Source organism: Nicotiana tabacum, chromosome 2, assembly GCF_000715075.1.
Source record: "Nicotiana tabacum cultivar K326 chromosome 2, ASM71507v2, whole genome shotgun sequence".
Taxonomy (NCBI): domain Eukaryota; kingdom Viridiplantae; phylum Streptophyta; class Magnoliopsida; order Solanales; family Solanaceae; genus Nicotiana; species Nicotiana tabacum.
The window spans coordinates 85,093,929-85,104,124 of NC_134081.1; the positions used below are offsets into that span (position 1 = coordinate 85,093,929).

General features: G+C 43.3%; 1 non-coding gene across 1 annotated transcript; it reads left to right on the top strand.

Annotated features, from left to right (window-relative positions):
* The first annotated feature begins 289 nt into the window (after window positions 1-289).
* On the top strand, window positions 290-397 carry LOC142173978 (small nucleolar RNA R71). Its single transcript, XR_012703348.1, has one exon. It is a non-coding gene; the product is annotated as a small nucleolar RNA R71 (small nucleolar RNA).
* The last annotated feature ends 9,799 nt before the right edge of the window (window positions 398-10,196 follow it).

The window sequence follows — 10,196 nt, forward strand, 5'->3', positions numbered from 1 at the left end:
AGGTAGCAGGTACAAATAGATAGTCAATTCAAATAAAATGGATCAGATTTGTAGTGTGGTTGCCAAAAAAATAGCTACTGATGTTTTGGAGCCTACCTGGTGCACCCTAGCTGATTTTATTCTATGTTATCATTTGCAAGCCATTGAATTGCATCTTCAGATAATTCATTCAGAATTGCAACAATCTCCTCAAGAATTTTCTTCATAAGAGGCAACTGCATTGTTTAGCGTTCTCCTGCCATAGAGTGTCAGACCATCCCAGAAATCTTGGAGTTGCATCCACAAGTCTACTCCATGATGCTGACATCTTCTCACAAATATCCTTAAATCTTTCCCATGCTTCAAAGACTGTTTCTATATCTTTCTGCACGAAGTTGTGGATTTCTCTTTCAATTTTCCCTGTTTTTGCAGTTGAACAATATTTTTCAAGGAACTTCTTTGCCATATCTTCCCAAGTTTGAATTGACCTAGTCAGCAAACTCCACAACCAGTGCTTAGCATCTCCCCTTAGTAAAAAAAGAAATGTCCTTAAGTAGATAGTATCTTTTGAAACTCCGTTGTGCTGGAAGGTATACATAATCTCATCAAAATCCATCAAATGAGTATTTGGATCTTCATTGGGTTTGCCACGGAAGACACAACTGTTCTGAATGGTCTGAAGTAGCCCGTACTTGATCTCAAACTTATTGGTTGTGATCGAAGGTGTCACGACCCAATTCCATAATAGGTCGTAATGGTGCCCAACACCGTTGTTAGGCAAGCCAACACTGATCAACTAGGGACTTCCAGCTTAGATAAATTTGTAAACTGTAGCTTTTCCTTATTTTAAAAAAAAAAGATTTCGGAGTTTGAAATTTTAACATAAATAAATAGAAGCAATTAGTACTAATCGTAATCATATGAGAAAACCAAAATCATAAGTCCACTAGTATGTGTGCTAAGACCTGGTGTCACAAGTATGTGGGCAATCTAGTAGAATATACAAAACAATGCTAGCCTACTGTCTGAAAGAAAATAGACAGAAAATAAAAGAACATAAGAGAGACTCCAGCTGTTGCAGAAGTGCTCAAGAGGGCAGCTCACCGAGAAGTCTCGAGCTGGGAAATCAGTCTACGTGCCGGACTGGTGGCCAGATGCACCTACCTCAAATCCTGTATAGTCAAGTACAGAAGTGTAGCGTGAGTACATAAAATAATATATACCCAGTAAGTATCTAGTCTAACCTCGAAGAAGTAGTGATGAGGGGTCGACTTCGACACTCACTAGGGCCAAAAATATAATAATATGTGATTCTAAATAAGCATGATACATAGAACTAGCAATAACTCAGAATAAGAAAATAACTGTACAGTTCTTCCATCATATCTAAGAAACCAAAATACTTCCTTCATTTGAAGAAATGATCTTTAAAACAGTAAATTTATACCAATTATAAAAGGGCTTCCACTTCTATTATCACACATAAATTCCATCGAGGACGTTCGGCCCGATCAAACATAAAATGTAAACTGTGCACTGCCAAGGGTCGAACGAGCCGCTCCCATGAGAGTAGTGAAAATAGTCACCCCACTCACGGAATATACTTGCGATGCGGTTAAATATAAATATAACGAAATTTTTCTCAATTCTTTTCAAAATATTAATTTACTTGAAAACTTTGAGATCTTGAAATCCTCAACTTAGTTTCATTCAATGCAAATACACAATTATGTTCAGATAACGGTACCCACAAAGCATGGTGTAAGCCTAGAACTACCCGAACATAACAAGAATAATAGCTACGTACGGACTCTCATCACTTCGTGCGTACGTATCCCCCACAAATAATCATTTATTAATTAAGTTCACCTATGGGAAAATTTCTCTCTTACAAGGTTAGAAAAGAGACTTACCTCGCTTTAAGGCCTACTTTCCGGTCCAAGCTTATGCCCAAACCTCAATTTGGTGCCGAACAATCCAAAACTATCCAAATAGCGTAGAAACTAATCAATATAGGCTTAAAAGTTCATATCTCTACTAGTCAAAGGTGCCGCAATGGATGAAAAGACATGCACGACCCGGGGATAATAACCTGCTAACCCCAGGAAACTCCTGATCTCAGTCACCGAAGTGGGACGAGGCCAACTCTGAACTGCCTCAATCTTCTTGGGATCTACCTTAATATCTTCTCCTGATACAATATGCCCCAAGAATGCCACAGACTCTAGCCAAAACTCACACTTGGAGAACTTAGCATATAGTTTCTTTTCTCGCAAGGTCTGAAGTACCACTCTCAAATGTTGCTCGTGCTCTCCCAGGCTATGTGAGTAAATCAAGATGTCATCAATCAAGACAATAACAAAGGAAATAATATAAGTCCTGAACACCCGGTTCATCAAATCCATAAATGCCGTTGGGGCATTAGTCAAGCCGAAGGACATCACTAGAAACTCATAATGGCCATATCTAGTACGGAAGGCAGTCTTCGGAACATCTGAGTCCCGGATCCTCAACTGATGGTACCCCGATATCAAGTCGATCTTAGAAAACACCCTGGCACCCTGTAACTGGTCAAACAAATCATCAATACGCGGCAACGGGTACCTGTTCTTGATAGCAACCTTGTTCAACTGGCGGTAATCAATGCACATCCACATAGTTCTATCTTTCTTCTTCAAAAATAACATTGGTGCTTCCCAATGTGATACACTCGGTCTGACAAACCCCTTTGCTAATAACTCCTCAAGCTGCTCCTTCAGCTCTTTCGGAGCCATACGGTATGGTGGGATAGATATAGGCTGGGTACCTAGAGCCAAATCAATATATAAATCAATATCACGATCTGGCGGCATGCCTGGAAGGTCAGAAGGAAACACATCGGAAAATTCCCTAACTACTGGCACTGAATCAATCGTCGGAGACTCTACGGTGGTATCCCGAACATATGCTAGATATTCCAAACAACCCTTCTCGACCAGATGTCGAGCCTTCAGAAAAGAGATAAGATACACTAACGGAGGAACCTTTCCACTCCAATCTCGACAACTCTGGCATCGTTAAAGTAACAGTCTTGGCATAACAATCAAGGATTGCGTGATATGGGGATAACCAGTCCATGCCCAGGATGACCTCAAAGTCGATTATATCAAGTAACAGAAGGTCTGCTCTAGTATCATAACCACAGAATGTAACCACACAAGAATGGTAGATTTGATCCACAACCATAGAATCGCCCACATGAGTGGACACATAAACAGGAGTACCCAAGGACTCGTGAGGAATAACTAGGAAATGAGCAAATAGAGATGACACATATGAATAGGTAGACCCTGGATCAAATAATACCGAAGCATCCCTACCGCATACAGAAATAATACCTGTGATCACGGCATCTGAGGCCACTGCATCTGGTCTGGCCGAAAAAGCATATAATCTAGCTGGAGCGCCGGTCGGCTGGCTTCCGCCAGGCTGAACAATAGCTGGCTGACCTCCCCCTGCCTGGCCTCCACCTTTAGGATGGCCCCTACCTGCCTGTCCTCCACCTCTGGGCGGTCGGACGGCTGGTGCTGTAATCATAGGCTGATGACCCTGCTGTACTGCCTTGCCCCGAAGTCTGGGACAAAATTTCTTCATGTGACCCGGATCCCCACACTCGCAATAAGCTCGCGGTGCCATAGACTGTTGTCCCGAAGTCTGACCCTGATGGTCTGAATACCCACTAGAAGAACCATAGATGGCTGGTGGGTGGTATGAACTTTATGGCATGGCACTGAAGTAGGCACTGGAGGAACCCTGATGAACTGGTGGGCGATAAGAACTCTCTGGCATAGCACTGAAATAGGGTTGTGTTGGAGCACCCCGAGAAAGTGGTTGTAGTGCTGGATATGTGGGCCTGCTAGGCTTACCCCTCCCAAACTGACCTCTGCCCCTAGCTGGGGCACCTCTAAACTCTCCCGAGAATCAGGTCCTCTTGTCCTGGTACATCTGCTCTCTACTCCTTTGGTGGTAGCCCTCAATCCTCCGAGCAATCTCTACCACTAGCTGATAATGAGTACCCATCTCAACCTCCAATGTCCATGCTAGCCCGAATACTGGGGTGTAAACCCACAACAAATCTCCGCACTCTCTCTACGTCCGTAGGAAGTATCACAAGTGCATGGCGAGATAACTCAAAAAATCCCGCCTCATAATCGATCACAGACATCTGACCCAGCTCGAGCTGCTAAAACTGACACCGCAACTCTTCCCTCTGAGAGGGTGGAATATACCTGTCCAATAGAAGCCGTGTAAACTGATCCCAAGTCATGGGAGGAGAACCCGTTGGTCTGCCAAGAAGGTAAGACTGCCACCATCTACGGGCCCTGCCCTCCAGCTGGAAAGCAGTGAAATCTACTACATGGGACTCCACTATCCTCATGTTGTGCAGTCTGTCCCTGCACCGATTAATGAAGTCCTCGGGGTCCTCATCCCGCTCACCCCCGAAGATAGGAGGGTGTAGCCTAGTCCATCTGTCCAGTAGCTTCTCCGGATCACTGCCCGCAGCTGGTCTAGGCTCAGGTGCTGTTGCGGCAACTGGCTGGGCCCCGCCCATGGGTAGTGTACCCGGAGTTTGATATATTGCAGTTACGTGCCCAGGAGCCTGAGCAGTAGGGGTCTGTGCTCTCCCTCTTACCTGATATGTGGCTGGGTCTACTGGAAATAAACTAGCCCGAGTCATAGTGTCCATGAACCGCAGCATACGGCCCATGAGCTCCTGAAAGACCGGTGCTGTCATGAAATCTACCGGAACTGGCTCTGGAACAAACACCTCGCCCTGATCCTCCATGATGGGATCCTCCACTGGATCCGCTGGTGGTGCTACTGGGGCAGCTCTGGGACTCCCTCGTCCCCTTCCTCGGGCCGGTGCCCTCCCCCGGCCTCTGCCTCGGCCTCTAACAACGGGGGGAGCAGCTCCTCCCGGGTCTGGAACGTCCATTGTACACGGCTTCACCATCTGTGAGAAAATAGAAGAAGGAAACTTAGTATACCATCAACTGCACGATAGGATATGAATAAAGAGTAGTTTCCTAACACTCTATAGCCTCTCGAAGATAGGTACGGACATCTCCACACCGATCCGCAAGACTCTACTAGGCCTGCCCATAACTTGTGAGACCAACTTGAACCTAGTGCTCTGATACCATGTTGTCACGACCCAATTCCATTATAGGCCATGATGGCGTCCGACACCTTTGTTAGGCAATACAACACTCATCAACTAGTGACTTCCCGCTTAGATAAATTTGTAAACGATAGCTTTTCCTTATTTTAAAAAAAAAATAGATTTAGGAGTTTGCAATTTTAACATAAATAAATAGAAGCAATTAGTACCAATTGTAATCATATGAGCAAACCAAAACCATAAGTCCACTAGTGTGTGGGCCAAGACCTGGTGTCATAAGTATGTGGGCAATCTAGTAGAATATACAAAACAATGCTAGCCTACTATCTGAAAGAAAATAGACAGAAAATAAAAGAACATAAGAGAGACTCCAGCTGCTGCAGAACTGCTTAAGAGGGCAGCTCACCGAGAAGTCTCGAGCTGGGAAATCAGTCTACGTGCCAGACTAGTGGCCAGATGCACCTACCTCAAATCATGTACAGTCAAGTACAGAAGTGTAGTGTGAGTACATAAAAAAATAAGTACCCAGTAAGTATCTAGTCTAACCTCGAAGAAGTAGTGACGAGGGGTCGACTTCGATACTCACTAGGGCCAACAATATAATAATATGTGATTCTAAATAAACATGATACGCAAAACTAGCAATAACTCAGAATAAAAAAATAACTGTACAGTTCTTCCATCATATCTAAGAAACCAAAATACTTCCTTCATTTGAACAAATGATCTCTAAAACAGTAAATTTATACCAATTATAAAAATGGCTTCCACTTCTATTATCACATACAAATTCCACCGAGGACGTTCGGCCCGATCCAACATAAAATGTAAACTATGCACTGCCGAGGGTCGAACGGTGCGAACCATAGATGCATCTATTAACCTGCCGAGGTGAACGGCCCGCTACCATAAGAGTAATGGAAATAGTCACCCAGCTCGCGGAATATACTTGCGACGCGGTTAAATATAAATATAACGAAATATTTCTCAATTCTTTTCGAAATATTAATTTACTTGAAACCTTCGAAATCTTGAAATCCTCAACTTTGTTCCATTCAATGCAAATAAACAATTATGTTCAGATAACGTTACCCACAAGGCATGGTGTAAGCTTAGAACTACCCGAACACAACAAGAATAATATCTACGTACGGACTCTCGTCACTTCGTGCGTACGTAGGCCCCACAAATAATCATATATTAATTAAGTTCACCTATGGGAAAATTTCTCGCTTACAAGGTTAGAAAAGAGACTTACATCACTTTAAGGCCTACTTTCCGGTCCAAGCTTATGCCCAACCCTCAATTTGGTGCCGAACCATCCAAAATTATCCAAATAGTGTAGAAACTAATCAATATAGGCTTAAAAGTTCATATTCCTACTATTTAAGTAATTTTCCAACCCTAAATGCAACATTCCTAAAATTCACCTACGGGCCCGGATTCTGAAAATTTTCAAAGAAAGTTGTTACCCATAACCTTAGGAACATAAATATATGATTTTCATTAAGTTCCATAACCATTTTCGTGGTAAAACTCCATTTTTATCAAAAACCTAGGTTTTCCTCTAAACCCATAATTTTTACTAATTTACATGTTATAATCTACCCATAAACTATGTATTAAACTCATATTAGGTAGAAATTACTTACCTCACAAAGCTAGGTCGAAATCCCCTCCTTAAGAGCTCCCAAGTCGCCCAAGAGTGTAATAAATGACCCCAAAAATGCCTAAGTCCCAATTTTAAACTCACTGCCCAGCTGCTCCCCTTCTTTGCGATCGCGGAAGAGGCCTCGCGATCGCAAAGGCAAACGGCCCAGGCCCAGAGAAAATTACCCATCGCAAATGCGACAGGAGCAAGGAGAACGCGGAGGTTCGCTTGGCCTACCCAATGCGAACGCGAGGGCATCTTCGCGAACGCGAAGAACGAACAGCGGCCACCCAGCTCAGCCTCTTCTACGCGAACGCGGGCCAGGTCACACGAACGCGAAGACTAGAAGGCCCAGACCTCCGCGAACGCGGTCCTGCGAACGCGAATGCAAAGGGAAAAAGCTTCCCAGCTCACAGACCCCAAATCCTTCATCGCGAACGTGAGGGTCTGACCGCGTTCGCGAAGAAGCAAACCAGAAGCAGAAATCTGGTGTGTTTCAACTCAACTCCGGGAGGTCCGAAATGCACCCGAGCCCCTCGGGACCCCGTCCAACTACTCTAACAAGTCTATAAACATAATACGGACTTGCTCGAACTCTCAAAATGCGTAAAACAACAACAAAACCAAGAATCACACCCCAAAACCAAATTGAATCTAACTTTAAACTTCATGTTTCTAAATCGCTCCTAACGCGTCGAATCATACTTGTACTACTCAGAATGACACCAAATTTTGCGTGCAAGTCTTAAATGACATTACGGAATGATTCCCTATCTCGCAATTTTGTTTGGACCTCGATATCACCAAAACCCTTTCTAAACCAAATTTAAAGAACTTCAAAGTTCTTCAAGAACCAACTTTCACTATTAGGCGCCAAAACGCTCCCAAGTCATCCAAAACCCAATCCAAACATACGCCCAAGTCCGAAATCGTCATATGAACCTATTGGAACCGTCAAATCCCGATTCCGAGGTCATTTAGTCAAAATATTGACCGAAGTCAAACTTGGCCTTTTAAGCCAACCTTAAGGAACTAAGTGCGACTCCTCTGTCGCTTATGCGACCATCGTACCTGCGCAAACCAGCCGCAAGTGCGATCATACCAGAACCAGCAACTTAGCGAAAATCCAAAAATGCAATGAAATGATCCGAACCTCATTCGAAATTCACCAGAGCCCCTCAGGACCCCGTCAGAACATGCCAACAAGTTTCATAACACAATACGGACCTACTCGAGGCCTCAAAACACACATAACAACATCAAAATGACGAATCGCACCTCAACTCGAAATCAATGAACTTTGAAACTTCAAACTTCCACAAAATGATGCCAAAACCTATCAAATCACGTCCGATTGATCTCAAATTTTGCACACAAGTCACATTCGACATTACAAACCTACTCCAACTTACGGAATCAGAATCCTACCCCGATATCAAAAAGTCCACTCCCGATCAAATTTTCCAAAATTTTAACTTTCGCCATTTCGAGCCAAATTCAATCACGGACCTCCAAATCATAATCCGGACGCGCTCCTAAGTCCAAAATCACCCAACGGAGCTAACAGAACCATCAAAATTCCAATCCGAGATCAAATGCTAAAAAGTCAAACTTTGTCAACTCTTTCAAATTTAAAGCTCCCTAGTTGAGAATCATTCTTCCAAATCAGTCCTGACTAATCTATAAACCAAAACCGATGATTCACAAAATCAAAATACATCATACGGAGCTACTCACGCCCGTAAACTACCAAGCGAATCGCAAATGCTCAAAACGACTGGTCGGGTCGTTACATCCCCCCCACTTAAACATACGTTCATCCTCTAACGTGTCCAGAGTTGTTCTCAAAGCCATCAAACCGCCGTATAACCTTACCATGCACATACCCGGGGGTGATCCCACGTCACCCTATCCTATACAGGTCCGATAACACAACATAATTGAAATTTCTTAATTCAACCTAGCCCACAAGCCTTAGAATCCAATTTTCAACATCTGAAATTTATTATAAGATCTGAATCTCGCAACCTACACCCTGTATAAGTCTGAACAAGTTGTACCAAGTTGCAACCATAACCCAATTCACAATCGCATGATATGTCGCATAACACAGATACTCGTAGCAATGATTTCTAATCACAGTAGCTGCTCAAAACAACCCAATGCCGGTAATAAACCTCATATCAAACAAGACTCTATTCTAAAACCTTCGTACACTGCCGATGATGAAAGAAACATGCGGAACTCATAACCATTCATCAGATCAACCAATCATGGAACTCCCTCTCATTCGACAAGAACTATAGCCAATTCTAAGCCGACTTTCGATATTATCCTTCAAAATATGCTGTAATCAAATCCGATATTATCCATCCTAGGTCCAATGACCTCATCTCATCCAACACGACTCCTCTATTGACATGCCACATCAATACAATCTAAAGCCATAACTCGTGCAATCCGTGCACCAATAAGCAGCATTTCAAATATACTCAAATCATGAAAAAATGACTCAAACGAGAGAACCATCCCGCAAGTTCAACAAGTACCACCACAACCGAAATGCTACGAACCGATCATACCTAGTAGAACCAAGACACTCGAATCTAACACAAAGGATCAGATCTTAACATAACTCCGCTGCAATGCACGACCCCATCCAAACACTGGTCCATATGAAATACTTCAGCCACCATGCTCAAAATCAATGACCACACGAAATTCGACATCAAGTACCCAAAGTGCATTACCGTAACCACGGAGAGAAAATAACACAATACCATAATCCGTAAAGAACATAGCCAACGTGCAATCAATCACGCAATACCCAAATACTCATCTCGCTCAAATTCCGCTATAAATCCCAAATAGAACCACTCTTTGTGTGTATATAACCCACGAATCGCAACCCCTCGTAGTATAGAGGAGTAACTCACAGATCATTTCAGAACACGAATAAGCTCAACGACGACCAAATGGTACATCCCTCAATAATAGCGATATAGAGCCAACCAATCCGGCTCGGTGTAGAATAAACATCCTAATTGGGCCCACCAATGGACCCCCACATCAACTCCGGCCACCCACAAATAGATAAATAACCCTCCGAAATCCCACAATGACTGAATCATAACACATACTATCATCTGGATAGCTTCGACCATGACTTCATGGTCCACAACCATGAAACAATCTGCTCCTGAGAAATCCCAGTCTCCAAATCCATAGAACACACGAATCACCATATCTGATCCTAACTCCACCGCCAGAATGTCTAACACATCTCTCATAGACGATCATCCCATGAGAAATACTTCTAAAATTCTTCCGTGCCATATAGCAAAATTTGAATATCAGCAATCGATCAACCAGGAGAGTGTCGCAATACCAGTGAAGTATCCATAA